Source organism: Myxine glutinosa, chromosome 3 (genome assembly GCF_964187855.1).
Source record: "Myxine glutinosa chromosome 3, kmMyxGlut1.1, whole genome shotgun sequence".
NCBI lineage: Eukaryota > Metazoa > Chordata > Myxini > Myxiniformes > Myxinidae > Myxine > Myxine glutinosa.
The window spans coordinates 205,559,895-205,584,721 of NC_136263.1; positions in this window are offsets into that span (position 1 = coordinate 205,559,895).

Below are 24,827 nucleotides of genomic sequence, written 5' to 3' on the forward strand. Positions count from 1 at the left end.
TGTCCCAAAATGCTATTATGCATTCAAACTATGGAAAAACAATAAGTAGAAAACATTTACATTCCAGCATACATGAACATGACTTGTGTTGTTTTTAAGCCTTATTTGTTATATTTAAAGTCCTAAAGTTGAGGCAAAAACAGATTTTCATTCCAAAATTTACACTGGTGTATTTTCATTGTTTTCACAGTGTTGGTTGCATCACTATCTTGAGATTTTGAGAACAGCTCAAATATTCTCATTCAAATATAGCTTGCACTTTGTTGAAAATGCAATATTTCTTATATTATTATCTGTAAATGTCATTTCTGCATTATTGTTGGTTATTGAAGAGAATAAAGGTAGTTCGTGTCTTTATCAATCTGCTGATATGCATCATGATGCCCGAACCCCAGGTCTTCATCCTTTTGATCTTGATTTGCGACAATTTTTGATGTTGTGCTTATTCCTTTAAAATTCAAGCTTACATTAAATCCTTCGCACCATTTGCTTCCTCTGGATATCTATAACTCCTTATAATAATAAAGTGCAGTGTGTGTGTGTATGTGTGCACGTGTTTGTGTGCTTGTGTGTGTGTGTGTGTGTGTGTGTGTGTGTGTGTGTGTGTGTGTGCATGCCCTCACCTCCTCCATAATTCCAAAACCATGAAACCTAGCGGACCCAAAGTTTGCATGCACACCAGGGGAACTCTGAAACAGTGCATGAATGAAAACTGGATGTTTAGGTAAATGTTAACACCCATGTGTTGTGGCAAAGTGGAGCAGAAAAGACAAGTAGGCCTTTAGTTCGGCATTAATCAACACAATAGTGGCCAGGTGCACATGAAGAGGCCTAAGCAGGGCTTGCAGTCCTTAAGCGGGAACGTAGCATGGAGCGAATCATAGCCGGCGAAGCCGGTGTTGTCAATGAACGCGTACGTATTATGTTGAAAACCAGATTTTGCTGGATCCCTTGGCTTGAGAATTTCGAAGCTTTGACGCACCAAATCGCTCAATGGAGGCCGCCATCTTGCGGATGCGGAAGTATGCATAACAAATTGAACAAAGTTCAATAGGAGTTTGTTTCACCCGTCTTTGTGTGATTCACAATCTTATGCACCTCTAATTTGTGATTAAAATACTTTAAGACCAACCTCGGCCCACACGGGCCTGGTTATTTTCAACGAAAATCATCACCAAACACCGGAACCAATGAGATTCGAGCATTTGAAAAAATATTTCAAAAACCAAATCACTCAATGGAGGCCGGCATCTTCCGAATGCGGAAGTATGCATGAAAAAAATTGCGAAAAAGTTCAATAGGAGTTTGTTTCACCCATCTTTATTTCATTCACAATCTTATGCACCTCTAATTTGTAATTAAAATACTTTAAGACCAACCTCGTTATTTTCAACGAAAATCGTCACCAAACACCGGAACCAATGAGATTCGAGCATTTGAAAAAATATTTCAAAAAAGCTTATTACGCGTTTCGGAGGGTGAAAACGGCGTCAAATATTCTAAAATTGACGAAGAATTATTTTTTAGAAATCTCGCGGCCATAGGGGATAGTTTTTCACGGCCGGAAATATCCGAAGTTGAGACGGAATTCAACGAATTAATCAAGAGGTAAATTTTATCAATTTTAATCTCATCCAGAATGCAAATGGTGTCATTTTAGGTCTGAATTTGCGAAATTTTGTGAGCTGACCAATCAGCGATCAGCTAAGGTCAGCCAATCAGCGCCATCGACACGGTTTGATTAACGACAGTCACACATTGCCGTTGAAACGGCGCTATCGTCTGATCTGACGGCACTGATCTTACTGCAAGCTCACTTCTTCTGGTGGAGGAAGCCGCAGTGCCCGGAGAGAACCAGTCCTGACAGCGACTGAAGTTAGAAGACTACACACATACTGTGAAAACGTATGTTAAGCCCAGTTAAAATTTCTTAAAATAGGCCCTAAGCGAGCACATCGTATAGTTACTTCCTTAAGCTTCTTGTGACATTTATTGTATGTAGGTATTGGGGAGGACTGTCTGCTCTTCTCTTTTACAAAGCCTTACCAGGTACGGTACCTACTACATCTACCAATTACCTAACCTACTGATGCCATAGTGATGGGTAAAATAGTGGCAAGAGGCTTTGGCTTCGCCGGCTCATTGCGGCTTTGCAGTCGGGTACTAGTAGCCGGCGAAGCCGGTGTTGTCAATGAACGCGTACGTATTATGTTGAAAAACCAGATTATGCTGGATCCCTTGGCTTGAGAATTTCGAAGCTTTAACGCACCAAATCGCTCAATGGAGGCCGCCATCTTGCGGATGCGGAAGTATGCATAACAAATTGAAAAAGTTCAATAGGAGTTTGTTTCACCCGTCTTTGTTTGATGCACAATCTTATGCACCTCTAATTTGTAATTAAAATACTTTAAGACCAACCTCGTTATCTTCAACGAAAATCGTCACCAAACACCGGAACCAATGAGATTCGAGCATTTGAAAAAATATTTCAAGAACCAAATCACTCATTGGAGGCCGCCATCTTCCGGATGCGGAAGTATGCATAAAAAAATTGCGAAAAAGTTCAATAGGAGTTTGTTTCACCCGTCTTTGTTTGATTCACAATCTTATGCACCTCTAATTTGTAATTAAAATACTTTAAGACCAACCTCGTTATCTTCAACGAAAATCGTCACCAAACACCGGAACCAATGAGATTCGAGCATTTAAAAAATATTTCAAAAGAGCTTATTATGCGTTTCCGGGGGTGAAAACGGCGTCAAATATTCTAAAATTGACGAAGAATTCTTTTTTAGAAATCTCGCGGCCGTAGTTGATAATTTTTCACGGCCGGAAATATCCGAAGTTGAGACGCAATTCACCGAATTAATCAAGAAGTAAATTTTATCAATTTTAATCTCATCCAGAATGCAAATGGTGTCATTTTCGGTCTGAATTTGCGAAATTTTGTGAGCTGACCAATCATCGATCAGCTAAGGTCAGCCAATCAGCACCATCGACACGGTTTGATTAACGACAGTCACACATTGCCGTTGAAACGGCGCTATCATCTGATCTGTCGGCAGTGATCTTATTGCAGGCTAACGTCTTCTGGTGGAGGAAGCTGCAGTGCCCGGAGAGAACCAGTCCTGACAGCGACTGGAGTTAGAAGACTGCACACATACTGTGGAAACTTATGTTAAGCCCAGTTAAAATTTCTTAAAATAGGCCCTAAGCTAGCACATCGTATAGTTACTTCCTTAAGCTTCTTGTGACATTTATTGTATGTAGGTATTGGGAAGGACTGTCTGCTCTTCTCTTTTACCAAGTCTTACCAGGTATGGTATCTACAACATCTACCTCCTACCAACTACCTAACCTACTGATGCCATCGTGATGGGTAAAATAGTGGCAAGAGGCTTTGGCTTCGCCGGCTCATTGCGGCTTTGCAGTAGGGTACTGGTAGGCACCCACATGCCGTCGGCTGACCCGCTTTTATAGCCGGCGAAGCCGGTGTTGTCAATGAACGCGTACGTATTATGTTGAAAAAACAGATTATGCTGGATCCCTTGGCTTGAGAATTTCGAAGCTTTGACGCACCAAATCGCTCAATGGATGCTGCCATCTTCCGGATGCGGAAGTATGCATAAAATAATTGCGAAAAAGTTCAATAGGAGTTTGTTTCACCCGTCTTTGTTTGATTCACAATCTTATGCACCTCTAATTTGTAATTAAAATACTTTAAGACCAACCTCGGCCCGCACGGGCCTGGTTATCTTCAACGAAAATCGTCACCAAACACCGGAACCAATGAGATTCGAGCATTTGAAAAAATATTTCAAAAACCAAATCACTCAATGGAGGCCGCCATCTTCCCGATGCGGAAGTATGCATAACAAATTGAAAAAAGTTCAATAGGAGTTTGTTTCATCCGTCTTTGTATAATTCACAATCCTATGCACCTCTAATTTGTAATTAAAATACTTTAAGACCAACCTCGTTATCTTCAACGAAATTCGTCACCAAACACCGGAACCAATGAGATTCGAGCATTTGAAAATATTTCAAAAAAGCTCATTACGCGTTTCTAAAATATTCAAAAATATTTACGATGGCATCAGTCAAATATTCTAAAATTGATGAAGATTTTTTTTTTTTGAAATCTCACGGCCGTAGGGGATAGTTTTTCACGGCCGGAAATATCCGAAGTTGAGACGGAATTCACCGAATTAATCAAGAAGTAAATTTTATCAATTTTAATCTCATCCAGAATGCAAATGGTGTCATTTTAGGTCGGAATTTGCGAAATTTTGTGAGCTGACCAATCAGCGATCAGCTTAGGTCAGCCAATCAGCGCCATCGACATGGTTTGATTAACGACAGTAACACATTGCCGTTGAAACGGCACTATCATCTGATCTGTCGGCACTGATCTTACTGCAAGCTAACTTCTTCTGGTGGAGGAAGCCGCAGTGCCCGGAGAGAACCAGTCCTGACAGTGACTGAAGTTAGAAGACGACACACACACTGTGGAAACGTATATTAAACCCAGTTAAAATTTCTTTAAATAGGCCCTAAGCTAGCACATCGTATAGTTACTTCCTTAAGCTTCTTGTGACATTTATTGTATGTAGGTATTGGGGAGGACTGTCTGCTCTTCTCTTTTACCAAGTCTTACCAGGTATGGTAACTACTACACCTATCTACTACCAACTACCTAACCTACTGATGCCATAGTGATGGGTAAAATAGTGGCAAGAGGCTTTGGCTTCGCCGGCTCATTGCGGCTTTGCAGTCGGGTACTAGTACAGTAATGATCCCAGAACACAGGAAGTGAGGTACACAGGAAGTGAGGTACACAGGAAGTGATGTACACAGAAAGTGAGGTACACAGGAAGTGAGGACACAGGAAGTGAGGGAACACAGGAAGTGAGGTACACAGGAAGTATGGTACACAGGAAGTAAGGTACACAGGAAGTGAGGTACACAGGAAGTGAGGACACAGGAAGTGAGGCATCAATAAAACTGGAATTACGTCACCATGTTTTGAACATAATTAACAGGAGTGCATTTTGCAGGCTGCTATTGCAAGTCATCGCGATACAGTGGACAGCTCTCCTTTTCATGTACGCTTCCTAATGGCCTCAAACCATCATTTTAAGTCCAATGCGATATGTTTTTATTTCTGGTTGTCATGAAAGCACGAAGATTAAGACTTGATGAAAACAAATTCTGTGAAATTTGGGAACAATTCGATATTTTTTTTTAAAATAACTGCCACGGGTCAGTGAATCACTTTTAAAGGGGTACTATATGCTAAGCATTCTCCCACTTGGCCTGTATTCTTCAGGGACGGTTAATCGTGGGATCTACTTGACTCGTATTCACATTTTAAAAGTCCCTCGAGGTGCTCCATGTGGAATTAAAACAAATCTGGTGAAAAACGGATGTTTTAAAATGAAATCACGTCGTGCTGTGTGCTCTGCAGGCAAATATGATGCTTTTTTTTTTTTTTTTTTTTTTTTTTTTTTTTTTTTTTTTTTTTTTTTTTTTTTTTTTTTTTTTTTTTGTATACAAGATCGAGGCTCGTGAAAGAGCAAACATTAATCACACAAAAAGACAAACCGACACACAAAACACAAAAAACAAGGGGAGCGGCAGACAAGATGGGGAGAGAGGGGGGAGGACACAAAAGAGAGGGGGAAGAAGGGGAAGGACACAAACACAACATTTGAGAGCAGGGACATCGGGAGGACTTGGGGGGAGGTGGGAGAGGATTAAAACATATGAACACTGCAAGGACTCTGGGGTGAATTACCGGGGGTAGAAAAGATCAAGGTTTTCGATGGGGGAAGATAAGAGATGGTGGTGAACAGCTGTTTTAAAGACCTGGAGGGAGGAGTGGGATTGAAGGGAGTGGGGGAGTTTGTTCCAGAGGCGGGAGAAAAGGGGAATGAAAGAGTGAAGGTGAGCAGAGAGCCTAGACTTTGGCAGTTTAACCATAAGAGGGTTGCAGGCAGATCTTGTGCGACCTGAAGGAATATTGGGGGGACAGAGCACAGAGAGAGCTGGGGGAGCAAGGCCGGAGAGGAGTCGGTAGAAGACAGAAAGACCACCTACCTGCCTGCGGTGAGTGAGTGAAAGGCCCTCAGAGATAGCTTCATCGCGGGAGATTCCAATGATTCTGAAAGCTTTGGATTCAACAGCGTGAAGCCGAGCCAGGTGTGAGGCAGGAGCACCAGCCCAGAGGGGGGAACAGTATTCCATTGAGCTGCGGATGAAAGCCTTGTATGTGGTGAGGAGCTCAGGTGTGCCAAGGAAGGACTTCGCACGACGGAGGATGCCCAGTCGGCGACTGGCTTTGGAGGCCAGCTTGGAAATGTGGTTTTCCCAAGAAAGATCATGGCAGATAGTGAGACCCAAAAGCTTGAGCGACAGAACTTCTTGGAGAGGATTGTTGAGAAAGTAGATGGGAGGGTTGTCCAGTCGGTCCTTTCGGAGAGACATTGTAAGAATGTGAGATTTGTCAGGATTGAAAGACATGTTCCACTTGTTTGACCAGTCTGTGATTTTGTCCAGGTCTGCAGAGAGTGAGGAAGCTGCAGACTGCCGATCTGAGGGATGAGGAATGGAGCGACAGAGAGTAGAGTCGTCAGCAAAGAGATAGAGAGGATTTTCAAGAGAGTCAGAGAGATCATTGATGAAGACCAGAAAAAGCACAGGGCCCAGAACACTACCTTGGGGAACTCCAGCCTGAACAGGAAGAGGAGATGAGAGAAACCCATTCAGGGCCACACGTTGACTACGACCAGAGAGGAAGTCCGCCAGCCATGCATGGAGATTTCCATGGATACCAAAGGAGGAGAGTTTGGAGAGCAGAGCAGGGTGCCAGACCGTATCGAAGGCACGTGAAATGTCAAGGGAGACAGCTCTAATTTCCTGTTTGGCGTTGAGGACCTCCATCCATTGTTGAGAAAGCAGAAGCAGCATGTCCAGAGTAGAGTGACCAGGTCTGAAACCAAATTGATGATCAGAGATCAAGCCATTGGAGAAGAAAAACCAAAAAAAAAAAAAAAAAAAAAAAAAAAAAAACAGGTGTTCGGTCCAGGAGGCAAATCGAGAATATACTAAGAGCGGTGATCCGAAAGGGCCACCAGCTAGGCCTACATTGGACGCAGGACATAGAGGTCGAGCCCACAGTCCCATGCACATACAAGCAACATGACGCTCCACCTGCAGGGCTTATATTACAAAGAGTGAAGGTGAGCAGAGAGTCTTGATTTTGGCAGTTTTACCGGAAGAGGGTTGCTGGCAAATGAATGTATTTTAAGATTATTTTCATCTTGTGCAGCCTGTAGGAATATTTGGTGGACAGAGCACAGATAGAGCTGGAGGAGCAAGGCCGGAGAAGAGTCGGAAGAAGAAAGAAAGACCACCAACCTGTCTGCGGTGAGTGAGTGAAAGGCCCTCGGAGTTAGCTTCATCACGGGAGATTCCAATGATTCTGAAAGCTTTGGTTTCAACAGCGTGAAGACGAGCGAGGTGTGAGGCAGGAGCACCAGCCCATATGGGAGAGCAGTATTCCATTGAGCTGTGGATGAAAGCCTTGTATGTGGTGAGGAGCTCAGGTGTGCCAAGGAAGGACTTCACACGATGGAGGATGCACAGTCAGCGACTGGCGTTGGAGGAAAACGTTCCCTTCCTTCAAAAAGGCAAATTCAAAGTTTCAAATTTTGCCTTCAAAAAAGGGCAAATCCCTTCCTTCACTTTCCAAATCTCCCTCCTCTCTCCCGCTTCCCTCCTATCACCCCCCCCCCCCTCCCTCCCTCCCTCCCTCCTCTCTCTCTTTCTTTTTCCTCTCTCTCGCCCCCTGCTGGCTGTTGCATTTTGGGTGTGGTGTCATGGCAGCTGTGAGCAACTGCTCTGTGTTGTGGTGAGTCCTTTGTGTGTTTTTCTCCTGCCCTACCCCTCCCTCTCCTTTTCCATCCTGTGTGCTTTGGCGTTTTGTTTTCATCTTTTCTGTACCTTTGTGTGTGAGAGAGAGAGAGAGAGAGAGAGAGAGAGAGAGAGAGAGAGAGAGAGAGAGAGAGAGAGAGAGAGAGAGAGACAGAGAGAGAGAGAGAGAGAGAGAGAGAGAGAGAGAGAGAAAGAGAGAGAGAGAGAGAGAGAGAGAGAGAGAGAGAGAGAGAGAGAGAGAGAAAAAGAGAGAGAGAGAGAGAGAGAGAGAGAGAGAGAGAGAGAGAGAGAGAGAGAGAGAGAGAGAGAGAGAGAGAGAGAGAGAGAGAGACTGACTTTGACTTTTAAGCTCTTTTTATTATAAAAGTATAAAACAAGAGTACCACCAAAAGCAATTCAATCAGGGCAATCAGTAAAATCATAGCAATCCCGGACGGAAAAAACAATCGGTGCACTGCAAACCCAGCAACAGAAAAGGTGCAAATACCAGAAAAAAACAACACACGATAAGAAACACCCACACTGTATTACACAGAAATTAACAATTTGTTTTCTTGGACCTCGCAAATCCCTCCAACACACCAGGTCGCAACAAAATTAGCAAGGTCGTTTGCCGTTTGGGCACAGCCAAATTCAAGCTTGAGCCTTGCTGACACCAATGAACTAAAGAACACCATGATACTGCATTCCTGCATGGGTCTGCCGCCCAGCTTCGCCTTCCGCGACAGGTATACGGCCAGTTTAGCAGTAGCGGTTAGGAACCCGAATACAATGGATGTGGTTCCCTTTTTGGGAGGAAAGCCAAAGATGTAAGCTTTCAAAGAAAAGGTAACCTGCAATCTATGGGAAATAAAATTTAACCAATGAAACAAAGGAGAAAGTCTTTCACAATTAATGAAAGCATGAAGCAAATCTTCCCTCGCCGGACAAAAGGGGCAACAGCCGGAAATGGGGGAAAAAAAACGGATGACAGCATTGGAAGGAACAATCCAGTGGGCCAAACGCCACTGGAGGTCACCTGTTCTTTTAGAAATAAGTCCAGCATACATTGTATCCCATAAAGGCTCAGAGGGGGGACCGGGAGGCAAGAGTCCTTTCCACCGGGTAACCCCAGCTAGAGGTGGGTCCCCAAGAAGAAGTTTCACACAAGACCTATAGATACTCTTGCTGCTCATGCCATGGAAGGGGGGTGACCCTGCGCTCATGGGGGGCAGCTCGTTTGGGGTAAAAGTGACCCCTAATTTTGGGACTGTGGGCTCGACCTCTATGTCCTGCGTCCAATGTAGGCCTAGCTGGTGGCCCTTTCGGATCACCGCTCTTAGTATATTCTCGATTTGCCTCCTGGACCGAACACCTGTTAGGTCCGCCAGCTCGTTCGCAGGCTTCCATCCCTGTCCAGAGTCGTGTCGGAGATGACACACTTTCAGGATGTTGGCCGCTATAAAATGCTGGCAGAAGTCGCGACTCCTCGGGATATCGGGGAAAAGTGGGTTGAAAAATAAAGGCTCATGTGCATACATGTTAGTGCCATACGAGTCTGTTTGGCGACTTATCGAAACGCCCTGCCAGGCATTCAAGAGGCTCTGATAAAAAACTGGGAGCAGAGATGTATCGGTGTGTTGAAGGTTGGTCAGGAAAAGTTCCTGTCCGTATCCGAGCCTCCCAGCTCGTTGAAGAATGGAGCAGGCTAAGGGCTTTCCTGGTAGGTGTTCTGCATACAGCAAGCGTTGGATGGAGCGGAGCCGGAAGGCCAACAGGCGGCATTTCACATCGACTAGGCCATGACCACCCTCGGCCAAGGGACAACATATGGCGCTGGGTCGAAGCCAGTGGTAGCCTCCCCAAAAAAAATCCACCAGTTTCCTCTGGATAGCTTGGAGCAAAACCTCCGGTGGTTGCAGGCAGATGAACCGGTGCCACAAAAGGGTAGTGACGAGGTTGTTGACAACTAGCACGCGACCCTTATAGGACAGGTGGGGTAGAGCTCTTTTCCATCGGCTCAAACGCCCGTCTACCTGGTCAATGATCCTGTCCCAATTGTTCTGGGCATACTGAGGAGGTCCGAGGAAGACGCCCAAATACTTGATGCCATCGTTTGCCCACACTAGTTCTGCAGGAAGGGGAGGTGGTGGTAATAACGGTGGCATAGATAAGTCGTTTTTTGGAAAGGGGATCCACAGAGCCTTGCTTTTCCCCCAATTACACCTTAATGATGAGGCAAGGTTGAAGTCCGACAAACACTTTGCCATGGCGTCACTGTCGCATTTTCTTTTTATAATGACACACAGGTCGTCGGCATAAGCTGACAGGGTCAAAGGTGGGTGTCCTGGAGAAAGGGCAAGTCCAGGGATATCCTTTCTGAGGGCGATTAAGAGGGGCTCCAAGGCGAGGGCAAATAATAGACCTGAAAGTGGACAACCTTGCCTTACCCCTCTCTGAACCTTTATGGGTGGGCAAAATTCGTTGTTAACTTTGATCAGGCTGGAGATGTTTGCATATAACAAAGCTATGTAGGCTCTAAAATTTGTGCCAAGCCCGCAAGCTTGTAACACATGACACAAAAACTCATGATCAATGCTATCAAAGGCTTTTGCCAGGTCAAGAAACACCAATCCAAAATCCTCTTTAACACATTTACCAGTTAACAAATCTCTGACTAGGAATATGTTGTCATAGATGGATCTGCCAGGGATGCCGCAACTTTGATCAGGTGACACCAGGTCCCCGATAACTGTCTTCAACCGGTTCGCAAGGACCTTGGAAAACAGTTTGTAATCCGTGCACAACAACGAGATCGGACGCCAGTTTGACAGGTGTCGGAGATCGCCAGTCTTGGGTAGCAGGCAGAGTACTGCTCTTCTAAAACTGAGCGGTAATTCTCCGGATAAAAGAGATGCATCCAGAACATTGAGCAGCTCTGGGCCCAAAATGTCCCAGAATGCCGAAAGAAATTCGGCCGGTAGGCCATCGATGCCAGGGGCTTTTCCTGACTCCATCTCAGCGAGTGCACCGGATAGCTCTGGAAGGGTAATTGGAGCATCCAGTTCCAGACGTTGGGCCTCAGCCACGGAAGGAAGGTGAGAGGTCAAAACATTCATCATTTCGTGAGAAACTGTTTTGGCCTTGAAAAGTTCAGAAAAGAAATCAATTATATTTAATCTTATATCACTCGGATTTGTTAGGATGTTCCCCCCTGGGTCCAAAACCGAAGATATGAGTCGTGCTGGTTTCTCTATAGTTTCTAGGTGAAAGAAAGCCTTAGTTGGGGTATCTGAAACCTTTATATTTTGTATTCTTAGCCGAACTAGTGTGCCCGCTGCTTTTTCATGGATCAAATCCCTTAATTGGGCCTTCTTCTCGAGTAGCAACCGATAGTTCACTGGGTTGCTCTCATTGGCCAACTTGCTCTCTAACCTTAAGATGTCTGCTTCCAAGCAAGCCATCGTGATATGTTTTACATTGGTACAGTGCGAATTAAATTGTTGACAAAATACTCGAATTTGGGCCTTTAGGTTATCCCACCAGAGGCTAATTGAGGAGAAAGAAGATTTTTAGTACTCATTTCAGCCCAGAAATCACGAAAGGAGTCTGTAAATAAACTGTCCTCTAAAAGTTTAACGTTAAACTTCCAGTAACTATTTCTGCATGTGGGTCGAGGAAAAGAAAGATCTAAGGTTACCATATGGTGGTCTGAAAACAATGACGGAAAACACCCTGACGAGGCCGCGACGTTCTTAAAGGGTACATTTATGTACCAGCGGTCGAGTCTTGCCGAAGACACCCGGCCATTGGCACATCGACACCAGGTAAACTGGACTGTGTTGGGGTGGTGCAATCGCCAAACATCCAGTAGACCGGCCGTCTTAAAGAAACGGGATAGGTCCGCATGGGACTCGGGGTGGGGTTCTGCCGAGTTTCTGTCTTTCGGAGGGTCAAAGGTGCAATTAAAGTCACCACCAATGCACACACATTGATCGAGATCAACTGATTTCAGGTGGTTTACCATGGAAGTGAAGAAGGCCTTTCGGTCCCTGCTCTCACTAGGTGCGTACACATTGAAAATGGTACAGCGGAAGTTTTGATGTGCAAGCTGGAGGGAAATAAGCCGGCCTTTTATGACTTCCTGAAAATGACAAGACTCGAAAGCTAGGCCTGGCTTTAGAAAAAACCCAACCCCAGCAGATGAGGCTGACAGATTGCTAAAATAGCATTGCCCTTTGAAAGTTTGGCACCAGTCATGTTCCACGTTAGGTGTGATGTGGGTCTCTTGTAGTAAAAGAACATTTGCCTTTTTACGGTCAAACAAGTTTTTGACTTGGGCCTGACGGAGGTGGCTTGCACCCCCACCATTCATGTTTAAGGTCGCAAAGGAAATGTTTTTCATTCCGTGGTAATGAAATCGCCCTGTGCTTGGGAACACTCTGCACCTGCTCGGGTAACAAACTTTCTTAACCTGTGGAGTTGAGATTTCGTCAGGTCAAAATCCTCACGCGCTTTGATTATTGACTTTGCGGTGCACATGAATGCAGCCAAGTCAGGGAAATTGTCTTTAATGACAATGTTGCGGTGACGATACGTTTCGTTAAGGAAGGTAAGAACGAGTTGAGGGGATACCTGCGAGTGACCTGTCATTGTTTGTGACAGCGCGGTTGCCTCAATGTCATCTTCGGACTCAGACACGTCAGATAACATGTCGTCGGGATCTGGGGTATTACCCGCTGCCCCCGCGGTCTTGTCTGGGGGCACCTTCACAAGTTTCTCAAGGTGTTCCCGAGGGCACTCGTTAACACTTTGGTGGATATTTGTTTCTGGGGTCGGAGCTTGGGTTTGAGATCCCGGCAAACTCAGATTTGCTGGCCCCGTTTGTACAGTGGGAGCGTTTATTGAATCCTTAGTCTGCTCGGTATTTAAAGGGGGGGCAGGCGGAAAACCATTTCCCAGCTCGGAAATGGTAATACTTTCACTGGAGGTTTCGCACTCGGAAACTTCCAGGTGAGAGGTACAAATTTTATTTTTTGGCTCATTTACATAATGAGACTCACTGGTGTCATTGGCAACGGTATCCATGTTCTCAGTTAGTGAGGGAATGTCAGAGGGGCACTCGGACACGTGTGCGCCGGAAATGGTGCCGCCCATGACCGCCTTCTTTGCAGCACCAGCGAAACTGCTTGGCGCTGGTGCTCTTCGCTTTTTAGAAAACACTGTGGATTCTTCGTTCATGGGTTCGGGAAAGGGGGCAATGCTAGTTGTGTCAGTCGCATCGGTGGGTGTCGTCACATTGGAATCGAAAGGCACCGGTGTGACAGACGACTCAGTCGGGGTGTCAGAAGGTACGGTCGGGGTGTCAGAAGGTACGGTCGGGGTGTCAGGAGGTACGGTCGGGGTGTCAGAAGGTACGGTCAGGGTGTCAGAAGGTACGGTCCGGGCGTCCGAAGGTGCGGTCGGGGTGTCAGAGGGTACGGTCCGGGTGACGGAAGGTACGGTCGGGGTGTCAGAAGGTACGGTCAGGGTGTCAGAAGGTACGGTCCGGGCGTCCGAAGGTGCGGTCGGGGTGTCAGAGGGTACGGTCCGGGTGACGGAAGGTACGGTAGGGGTGACAGGAGATACGGTCCGGGTGACGGAAGGTACGGTAGGGGTAACAGGAGATACGGTCCGGGTGTCAGCGAGCATGGTCGGGGTGTCGCAAGGCGCGGTGGAGGGATTGGCCTTTTTGCAAGCCCTTTCGTTATGTCCCGGTTCACCACACTTCGGACAAGCGGCCCTAGGACAGAATCTTTTAACGTGTCCGAATTCTCCACAATTAAAGCAAGTTAAGGAGGCTGAGGAAGCATACATGTGGTATTCTCGGTCATCCAACGATACTTTAAAGGATATATTTAAACCTGTATCGGCTCCGCGATCCGGGAGGATCATGTACACCTGCCTCCTAAAGCTCATCACGTGTTTAACACGATCACTGCGACACCCGAGCGGGATCATTGAGATTCGGGAAACAATTTTTCCATAACGAGACAGAACAGATAGGAGTTTCTCGCCTGGCACAAATGGTGGGACGTTGGATATAGTTATCTTGGTCGCCGGCGTATCCATAGGGGATACCGTAATGTAATGGCCCCCTTTTATGGTTAGACCGGTACTAACGACGTCATGGACGAGTTTTTCTTCTGACACGAAGACAACAAATTTTTGGTTCATTCGTGATGCCGCACGAACATTACCGTCTCCTATGATGGATCCCACGGCAAGGATAATGTCCTCAGTAGGAGCTCCTTCGGGCGGAACACATGCGAATGCATGCTTACGTGTCAATTTCTCGAACGCCTCGCAACGAGAGCGTGTATTCGCCATACCGGCGAAATCCCCCCCCCCCCCCTTGTCCGAACCGGACAAGAAGGTGTCAAACCTAAATAATCAAACTAAAGTAAATAATAAACGTGCATTATAAGCGCAAAAAAGGCTTACAAAGCGTCGTCAAAGCCAGTAGGCCGCACCCAAAATGGGCTCGCTCTCAATCCTCTCTCTCTTGAAGACAAGGGTACAGAACGGATGGAAACACGATGCCGAAGCACAACGGATGGAAAAGGAGAGGGAGGGGGGGCAGGGGAGGGCAGGAGAGGAGAAAAACTCACAAAGAACTCACTACACCACAGAGCAGTTGCTCACAGCCGCCATGACGCCACACCCACCACAAACGGCCAGCAGGGGGCGCGAGAGAGAGAGAGAGAGAGAGACAGACACACAGAGACAGAGACAGAGACAGAGACAGAGACAGAGAGCACAGTTCGGTGTTGAGAGGGTCCTAAGCCGGCGGTCTGGCATGGCCGCCCGGGGGAGGTCTTTTCTTCACTTTGTGGTTGTGTTTAATGGCTTTAGGCTATAGCTGATCTGTTTGTTGGTGTTCGACAAACATTGGGTTTTCTCAGTTCTCGGTTATAGTCTAGGGCGATTAGTAATTTCGTGTTTTTTGTTTGTTAAAATTGATTTAGCAATGGATTCTGCTTCAGAATATTATAGAGATGTAAAAAAAATAGGGTTCCATTTTTTCTTTTACGTCTAATAGGTAGTAATTCGAAGAAATCCAAGATGGCCGCCATAAAATTTGGAAAATACACTTTTGTGCATATCTTTGTATCTAGATATCATATAAACATGAATAATATGTCCTTTTATATGTTTTCAGACCCAAGGAAGCCATATCTGCCATTGTTTTTACAGAAAAATGCAAGGAAATTAAAATAGTGGGCAATATACCAGCCAAAATGGAGACGGCCGTCGTGAAATCGGATCGTATAATTTCCCAATTAGAATCGATTCAATAAACAATCTTCACTGATAACATTTATTTTGAATACACACACACGCACACGCACACACACACACACACACACACACGCACACACATACACACACACCTAAACATAAACGATGAATGAACATAAACGATCACATAAACGAATGCCTCATTCATCCTCATCCATATCTATCACACGCGGTTCATTGATGTTTGCTTTGTTGTTACAACTGTAACCCACACACCCACAAACTTCAGTACAAGGAATATTGTTATTGCGACAGCTACATCTTCCCATACACCCTTTCTTGCACCCACAGTTCACGAGATTCATTATTGCTTCTGGGGCTGGAGGATTCAGGCATCGACTTGGGGCATAAACCCCATCATCCGAAAGTAACTGCCAACCATACTCGACAGGTGATGGAAGGGACGGATGGCTTTCTGCTGCCTTTCTCCATATCATTGCGATATAATGTGCTCGCTGAACGTGTAACTTTAGCGAACCAGTGGTAGGTGGAAGACTCTCTCCCTCAGCAGCACGGTTGGAGAATAAGAACCAGCGAAGCTCGTTTACTTTCGTGTGAACTTTAGACTTGTACAGCAGACAGACGAAGCGTTCCAGCTGGGAACACACTTCTGGTGACGGATCAGTTTGTCCCAAAGACTCCAGAGCCTCCCATATCTTGTTGTCACATGTCATGAAGACCTTAAAGCACCAGTCCTTGCTCCTGCCAGCGAACCTTCCAGACATGTCACTTCCCGTGAATGCGTGGAATCCAAGTATTGCAGACGCACGTTTCTCTCCTAGCATGCCATGAATAGGTTGGACTGCAATGCTCCTCCTCAACTTTCCCTTCCCAGTGAGAAACCTCGCAGCAGGTGGTAGATCGTGAAATCTCTGAATCAGTAGGAGGAAGATATCGGTATCTGGCGAATCAATGATAACTTCTGCATCTTTGTCGACTGTGAGAGCATGCAGAATTAAGAGTGTATCGGCCTCTTCTTGGCTGTGCGTGAGTAGACTGTCTGGAACTTCAGTGTTGCCCGTGGTCTTAGTTCCTGATGTCACCATGAACTTCTTCAACTTGTTTGGATGAGCCTTGCTGTAAGATAGACACTTCACAGCCAAGTACTCTGTAAGCTCTGCCTTGGTCTTCACATTGGAAAGGAAATCTTTGAGTGAAATCTTCTGGATCAATGTACTATCCCTGACGTGATAGTATGTTGATTACCCCTTTGTCCTCTTTAGGCGCATTTTGTCTTTCAGTGAGTTATCGATGTATCGGTCGAATACCAACCTCACGTCATCATAATGCACGGCAATATTTTCGAGGCGTTCAATGAACGATTGAGCAAAGTCACTGCATGTAATCATTTGTTCTGTTTTGGAGATCCCGTTAACAAGAGCCATGCCATCAATGATTTATCACTCTATGGCGAGAAGTAGTCTCGTTTTCATTGATCACTCCTGATCTTGTGGTTGTGTCTGGGTTTTGGCTGATCTGAGAGGGTTCCTGCAAATTTTGGCTTGAGATTTCATAGTCAGTTGATGGGTCATTAGTTTCTTCCCCAGCGTGTGCTGCTGCATCATTCAAAGCGGCAATTCCCGCGTCTTGATGCTCATTGATTTCTGTCGAAATAGGTTCTCCTGGTGGATCATGTACATCCTGCTCTTCAGGCTCAGCCAGATGCTCAAGTTGACGAAGGATTTTTGCCTTGTCGTATGCCAACAAGAGGGATCCATCAGATGCAAATAAAGAACGTGGAACGATGCCAAATTCATAGGTGCCAATACATTCTTTCAGGTCGAGCTCTGGTCGGCTCCGTGAGATAACGATGAACCTCTGCAACAATCCTCGCTCTTCTTTGACTTTGATCAGCTTGTCGCCCGATCTCACTTCTGTTGTGGCATTCGAACTCTTGAATGTTCGAAGTTTTCTTTTCGTCATTTTGTCCCACACAGAAAGTTTTCCCTCAGCTAAACGATCTGTGGCAAATTGCTGGAACATCTGTTGTCCGATCTCGTCGCGCTCTAAGATGTCGCTGGACACTTTTTGCAGGTGCTGGCTTCTTGCAGGTCAACGTTTTACAGCCAACTGCATCATGTATCGTTTGAGCTTTTGATGACCGGTCAAGTTCAATTGGTGGTATCATGGGTGATTTCTCCGGTGATACAGGCTGGTAGATCGCAATTGCTGTACCATGAAGGGTATTCATCCCGCAAGGAGTTGACTCTAGAAAATCGATGTTGTCCATGGCAAACCAGACGAACGTGTCCTGAACCAACCATGGTGGTAGACAGATGCCTCCGGTGGACTCCATTTGCTTCAGTACGGAGTTGGCAATGCTGGTCTCAATCTCCATGACCTTTTTGTAGGAGATGGCGAGGTCCAGATGTGCAAGTTTCTCTACAAGCGCCTTGGATCGTGTGTTTTTGTGTATGTCGAGAGCTAAGCCCACACTCAATGGAGTTTCAAATCGTTGTTTGAATGATCCATCCTCGCTTCTTGGTTCGTACGATACCTGTCGGTCAGATTTATAAGCACCGACAAAGTGCTGCGCCAACAATGATGCACTCACACCAATGGAGTCCTCCCTGTTGCTATTTCCTACTTTCCTTGTTCCCATGACTGCATGCTTGCAGAAGATGTTGAGCATCGGGGGTGGCTTGTAATCAGCAAAGGTTCCATTAAATTTCCATGCTGGGGAAGATGCGATGTCTTTCCTCAATATTTTCGCAGCTCGCAAAAGTACTTTAAAATCGTCTTTGATGCTGTCTGCTGTAATTGTGCTTGATATCATGTGGTCTTTGAGCTTTGTGGAAAGAATCTGCTCTGGCTTTGTTTTGTTTGAGGGCCGGCTGAAATGAACATCGGCAATGTTGTCTAGGATCAATTGTTTCAGGTATGGCTTATAACTATGGTTGTCTGAGACCGGAAAGTCGTGCTCCTTAAGTAAATTGACATAGGTTACATGAATTTCATTCATATTCAGCACAGCATTTTCAGTAGTATCATTCAACGCAGTTTCAACAATTTCAATGAGTTCAAGGTCTGATAACACCTGACCAAAGTTAACATTGGTTGTTTCTGTTTGTTTTTCCGTCTTAACTATAGCACGTTTGGCCTTAACTACACATGGTAAATGATATTTCATGTCCTCAGCCATTGCTTGCAATGGGTCAGGCGAACTTATGACACTGTTCAGTCTCACTTTCAGATTGTCATTACTTGTTTCTTGGCCAATGTTTCTGATCTGGAGTCCCATGTTCTTTGTTGACACATTGTGTAGTTCACTTCCTCTGTCTTCCTGGCATATGACACATCTGAGCGCGTCAAATGTCTGTTCTCGGGAACACCTTCTGGATGTTGACGTGCTTTCCCCTAGATCACTAGAACTTGGTCGTCCTCTCTTTTTCAGTCGGATTTCTGCGGCACTGCCTGATGTTGTTCCTTTCTCAAACCTAGCCTTTGCTCGATCAATGTGCATCTTATTGGTAACATCTTTGTAACAAGCTTTATGGTAGCGGAGACCTTTTGCGAGCAATTCTTCAGCAGAGGAATATTGCAAACGTCTATTCAATGATGCAAACTTTGTTTCACCATACGTGTACTGTTCCTCAGCACCTGCCATCAGTTTCTCGACAGAGGAGAGTTTTGGTTTCGTTACAAAGGTTATATAGTCTGTTTGCCCTATGGCCATTTGGCATACAAAACAAAGTCCGAAATCTACTGACTTCTCAATCTTCCTGGGTGGTGAGTCACTCATCTTGAAGGTAGGTGTAATTTTCTAGACACTCTTGAACTGTCGTCGGTCCTGCAAAGATAGATACTACTATTCAGATTCACATTTCGTCAACACAGTCAAAACCAGACCTTAACTAGATGGTGGAAACTTAATTAACCGATTTCATGCCGGCCGACCCCACTTTGGCTGGTATATGTCCACTATTTTATTTTCCTTGCATTTTTCTGTAAAAACAATGGCAGAAATGGCTTCCTTGGGTCTGAAAACATATAAAAGGACATATTATTCATGTTTATATGATATCTAGATACAAAGATATGCACAAAAGTGTATTTTCCAAATTTTATGGCGGCCATCTTGGATTTCTTCGAATTACTACCTATTAGACGTAAAAGAAAAAATGGAACCCTATTTTTTTTACATCTCTATAATATTCTGAAGCAGAATCCATTGCTAAATCAATTTTAACAAACAAAAAACACAAACAATATTGTTATGACATATGGGCCTGCACTATTACGAACGCATCTTTGTCGAGTTAGAATGGCAGGCGAACGTTTCCGCATTGATATGTACAAATCGCTAACTCGTAAACACGGGCTAGTTTGTGTTCCTCCCAACGAGGTGGAAATTAACGATGTGCTTTCCGCCATTGGAAACATCGTTGGTGCACACAGTATTCGTGCTGCCTCTCGTATGAATAGGAAATTCGTCGTATTTTTGTCCGAGGAGCACATGGTAGCGAGTGTAGTCGAACAAGGCTTGTTCATTGAACCGAACACGTTCCTCTCTGTGTTCGCATTACAAGCCCCGACGGTAAAGATTAACATCAGTAATATCCCGCCATTTATTAGAAATGAGGAGTTACGTGAACAATTAAACAAGTTCGGTAAGGTCGTATCGAGGATTTCGATGGTGCCGATGCGAAATGTTTGCGATCGATTCAAACAAGTCATGTCCTTCAAGAGAGTGGTGTACATGATACTGCCTGCACATGTAAAAACGCTCAATGCGTGTTGAGTGTGAAAATCAACGGCTTTGAATACAAAATGTATGCCTCCTCGGAGGCTATGACGTGTTTCGGGTGTGGGGCTTACGGGCATGTGAGGAGTGCCTGCCCCAATGCGGTTACACCGCAGGAACGCGGAGGATTGGTGAGGAGCGACTCCTCTTCACCGCACACTGAAGGGGAGGAGGTGGATCGAGCGGTTAAGCCACCCACCACACCAATTGCGGTGAGCGAAGCGCCAGACCCGACCACTCCGACTGGGGGGGAAGTGATAGATTTAGAACGTGAGGTGACTAACCCCGCCCCTCCCCCCAACCTAAGGTGGGAATTAAAGTGGTTGAACCCTCTCCCATTTCGTCCACTGTACACGACAGTGCGGACGATACCATGGAAGTATCCGTAGTGGACACCAGGAAAAAAAGGTCAGAAGCATTCAAGTGATGAATCCTGTGATTCCAAAGAAAAACAAAATAAGATTCAGATCATGTCAGGCTCGCAGGACCTCCAGGGTGAGGCCTACACCGGAAACTCCTTGGCGGCAACGGAAATGGTACCGGAAGTGTATGTACGTGAGGAAGATTCGCTTGCACAACTTGCCGAGATTCAGTATGACCCGGAAAATAGTCGATCCTCTCAGGGTGTGGTAAGTCCTTGTCCTGATAACCAAACTCGCTCAGACGAGTTAGCAGCTGGATCTGCTAGTGAGGAAAAAATAGATAAAGGGGAAAGTCCTTGCGACTGTGAGGATAACGTTAACCCTTCCCTGGCAGATAAAAATGAAAGGGATGATGAGCTGGGGGACATACTTATAGCCACAGGGGATATCGTAAATTTGGAAGGGTCTGCAAAGAGTGCGGAGGTCCTTGACCCTGTAGAATTGCTGTTTCCAAAACTAAGTGTTCAATAAATAGTAGGAAAAGGTGCAGATCAAGACGAAGCACTTGATTCTGATGAAACGTCTTCTACTCCACTCTTTAGTGCTTTAAATGCTCAAGAGAGTGAGGCGGGTGATGACAATACCATCACCATGGTTTCTCAAGAAAATGTTATTAAGTTCCTTGAAGAAATGTTCAGGAAAAGACATGTAAAAATCAAAGACTACTTTTCGAATCTGCATGATTTTATTTTGACTGCAAAGACCATGATTCGTGAACCTTATCAGGTTAACATGTCAGATCCTCAATTCCAGAGGCTAAGAAAATGTGTTACTCGAGCGGGTAAGGAAGTGTATGAATAGTTAACAGAATGGAGATGAAAGTAGCATCCTTAAACATCAACGCAGTTGTGTGCGTCGCCTCCAGGTGTTTCAAATGTTTCAGAATGAAAAAATTGATGTGCTGATGTTACAAGAGACGCATGCAAATCAGTCTTCTGAGGTTGAGTGGCGTAAAATCTTTAAAGGTTGTCACTTTTTCTCCAGTGCTTTCGTTGATGCCAAGGCTGGTGTGGCAGTAGTCTTACATCCTAGACTCCAGCCGTTGGAGATCAGATGTAGGGAAATTTGCAAGGGCCATTTACTATCTGTGGAGTTTGTCAGCAGTAACCAAAAGATTTGCACGACTAATGTATACTGCCCTAGTGATAACTCTGCCAGAAGTGCTTTTCTTCACAAGTTAGTGGGTTTTTAAAGCACTATTGACCTGTCCATGTTGGTTTGTCTGGGGGGAGACTACAACTGTACCCTCAACCCACAACTTGATAGAAACACTCCTGAGCCTCATCCACCGAGTGCAAGGCCTTTGGCACAGCTCATTAAAAAATTTCAACTTGTGTATGTGTGGCGGGTACAGAACCTTAACATCCGGCAGTACACGTGGGTTTGTGCCACAATAAATCTTTTGAAAATGGATCGTTTGGATAGAATTTATGTTAACCATGATAAGGTAAATCTTGTCAAGAATTCTTATATAAGGCCATCTGGTTTTTCTGATCATCACATGGTTGTTGTTGTACGTGGCTTACCTCATCACGTTTGTAGAAGTGCATATTGGACTTTCAATGTCAAACTTTTACAAAGTGAGTATTTCAAAGAAGCATTCAGAATGGTATGGAAGGAATGTGAAATGCAAAAGTTTTCCTACCTAAATTTAAGGCAATGGTGGGATTGCACAAAATCCCAAATTAAGTGTTTTTGCCAGCAATACTGTCGTTATAATACCTGTAACACACTCGGTGTGATAACTGCCTTAAAAAACGATATACTTTATTGTGAGCAGAAATCTGGAATGTCCAACGAAAATGTCCAGCAGTTGTCAGAGAAAAGAACACTACTGTCTGAAATGGTGAGAGAGCATGCATCTGGTGCTTTCGTCCGACTGCGAATGGACAATATCCAACTTGACAAACCAAACAAAGACTTTTTCAACTTGGAAAAGACAGCCAAGCTCCCTCAACAAATTCACACTTTACGCTCTTCTGCCGGTGCGCTTCTGTCTTCTCAAAGTGACATCAAGAATGAATTACGAAACTTTTATTCAAAGCTGTTTGCCTTGAGAACGGTGAACCAGGAAAACAGAAACGGGATGTTTGAACTGCTCCCATCTCTGTCTGAAGACCAGCAACAACAACTGGAGCCTGGCATCTCTCTCGGAGAACTTACTGCTGCTCTTAAAGGAATCCAAGATGGGAAAGCCCCTGGACTTGACGGCCTCCCAGTTGAATTTTACAAGGCCTTTTGGGACATTCTAGGCCCTACTCTACTTGACATCTTTCATGATAGCCTTGAACAAGGTGAATTGCCATTAAGTTGCCAGAGGTCAGTTTTGTATCAACCTTCCAAAAAAAGGGAACTTGCAAGACGTCACAAATTGGAGGCCTGTGTCAGTCCTAAATACGGATTATAAAATATTGTCGAAGGCGCTCGCGATACGTTTAAAGGAAGTCATCCCCATTTTGATTGATATTGATCAGTCTTATTGTGTTCCTGAGCGTTCTATTTACGATAACATTTTTTTGGTGAGAGATTTGATCAGTCTCGGTCGTACTACATCTCATGGTTTTGGTTTGGTTCTTTCAGATCAAGAAAAAGCTTTTGACAGTGTTGACCATTCTTTTTTGTTTGCTGTACTAAGGAGAGCTGGTTTTGGACAAAATTTTGTTTCCTATGTTAAGTTGTTGTATGAAAATGCATCCTGTCTGTTGAAGGTAAACAACAGCTTATGTCGCCCTTTTCCCTTTCAGTGAGGCATTCGTCAGGGCTGCCCGCTTTCAGGTATGCTCTACAGTCTCTCGGTCGAACCTTCACTAGCTTTGCTCCGCAACTCAGTGGAAGGAGTCTCCTTAACAAAAAACTACAAAATGATTACTTCAGCTTATGCGGATGACATTTGTGTTGCTGTTTCCAGCCAAAATGATGTGGGCGAGGTCTCTCGATGTCTGTCTCAGTTTGAGCTCACTTCCACGGAAAAAGTAAATTGGAACAAAAGTGTTGCCTTATGGGTGGGCCCCAGTCCACCTTCCTCAGCTCTGCCTGTGTTACCAGGAGGAATGCAGTGGAACAAAGAGGGGTTTAAATATTTAGGGTTATTTCTAGGAGTCCAAGCATATGAACAAAAAAATTGGGAGGGTTTCTTGGAAAGAATTAAGCAGAAACTGGCTAGATGGAAATGGTTGCACCACCTTCTATCGCTTAAGGCAAGGGTGACAATAATAAATAACCTGGTGGTTCCATTTATTTGGCATAAGTTATCCCCCTCCAACCTCCGAGATACTTGGTCACAGGCATTCAGAGGGTTCTAACTCAGTTTTTCTGGGGAGGCCACCATTGGCTTGGACCAGACATGGTTTGCAGACCCCGAAATGCAGGTGGCCAAAGCTTGATACATGTTCCGAGTCGGATAATGGCTTTCAGCATGTTGACGATAAAGCGTTTATTGTATGGTGAGTGTGTCCCGTGGCGGCCTCTCACAAATGCTTGGCTGCAGGAAGCAGATGGGTTGAAGTATGACCGAGAGTTCTTCCTCATGGACATGCAGCATGTCAACACGACTCTGCTCCCCGAGTTTCATCAGAGCCTTCTGAAGGCCTGGAAAGTCCTTGGAATACAACGATTAGAGGTGTCCTACGATGCCAAAAAATATATGCATGAGCCATTGGTTCTGAATCCTTTATTCCCTGAAATTTCAACCTCAGGTCATTTATGCATTGCTTCACCTGTAACGGATTAAACAGAGTGTGAGACCTGATGAAGCCTTCCCTAAATGGATGGTTATCCACCGGCTCTCTCACATCAAAAGTGGGGGTTCGGTCATCTAGAATGGACAACGTTTTGAGAGTTGTGATTAAAACTTTCAGGGAATTAAATATCGGGTGGACTGGGGCAGATGAAGTGGTGGACTCGTCTCTATTTCCCCGAGCTCCAAATCACCTAAAAAAAAAACAACAGTGTGTCTTCTCAAAGTCAGATGGTTGCGGTGTGGTTCATGTGATGGGGAAAAAAAGTTATTTATGGGATATGCCAAGAGGTGCTTATACCGGGTTTCACAAAACCTTTAAAAAATCGGTGGGAGGACATTATTCCGGCGAGTTCGTTCCTATCTCCAGTGTGGAAAGAGATGTATAGGTCTCCAACTTTAGGTCGAACCAGAGACTTAAATTGGAGACTAGTTCATCAGGACCTGGTCACCAAATACTTACTTAATAAGTTTGATCCTTCTGTACAGAATGTTTGTCCTTTTTGTGAAGAGGCTGAAAATGTGACCCATGCTTTCGTGAAATGTAGGAGATTGGTACCCCTTTTTGTTTCCTCCAACAGTTCTTTTATAAATTTAAGTTTGTTTTTTCTGTTGCAATTTTTGTGTATGGCATTGAAAGGAGCACCAAGAGCAAGACAGCGGTCCCTTT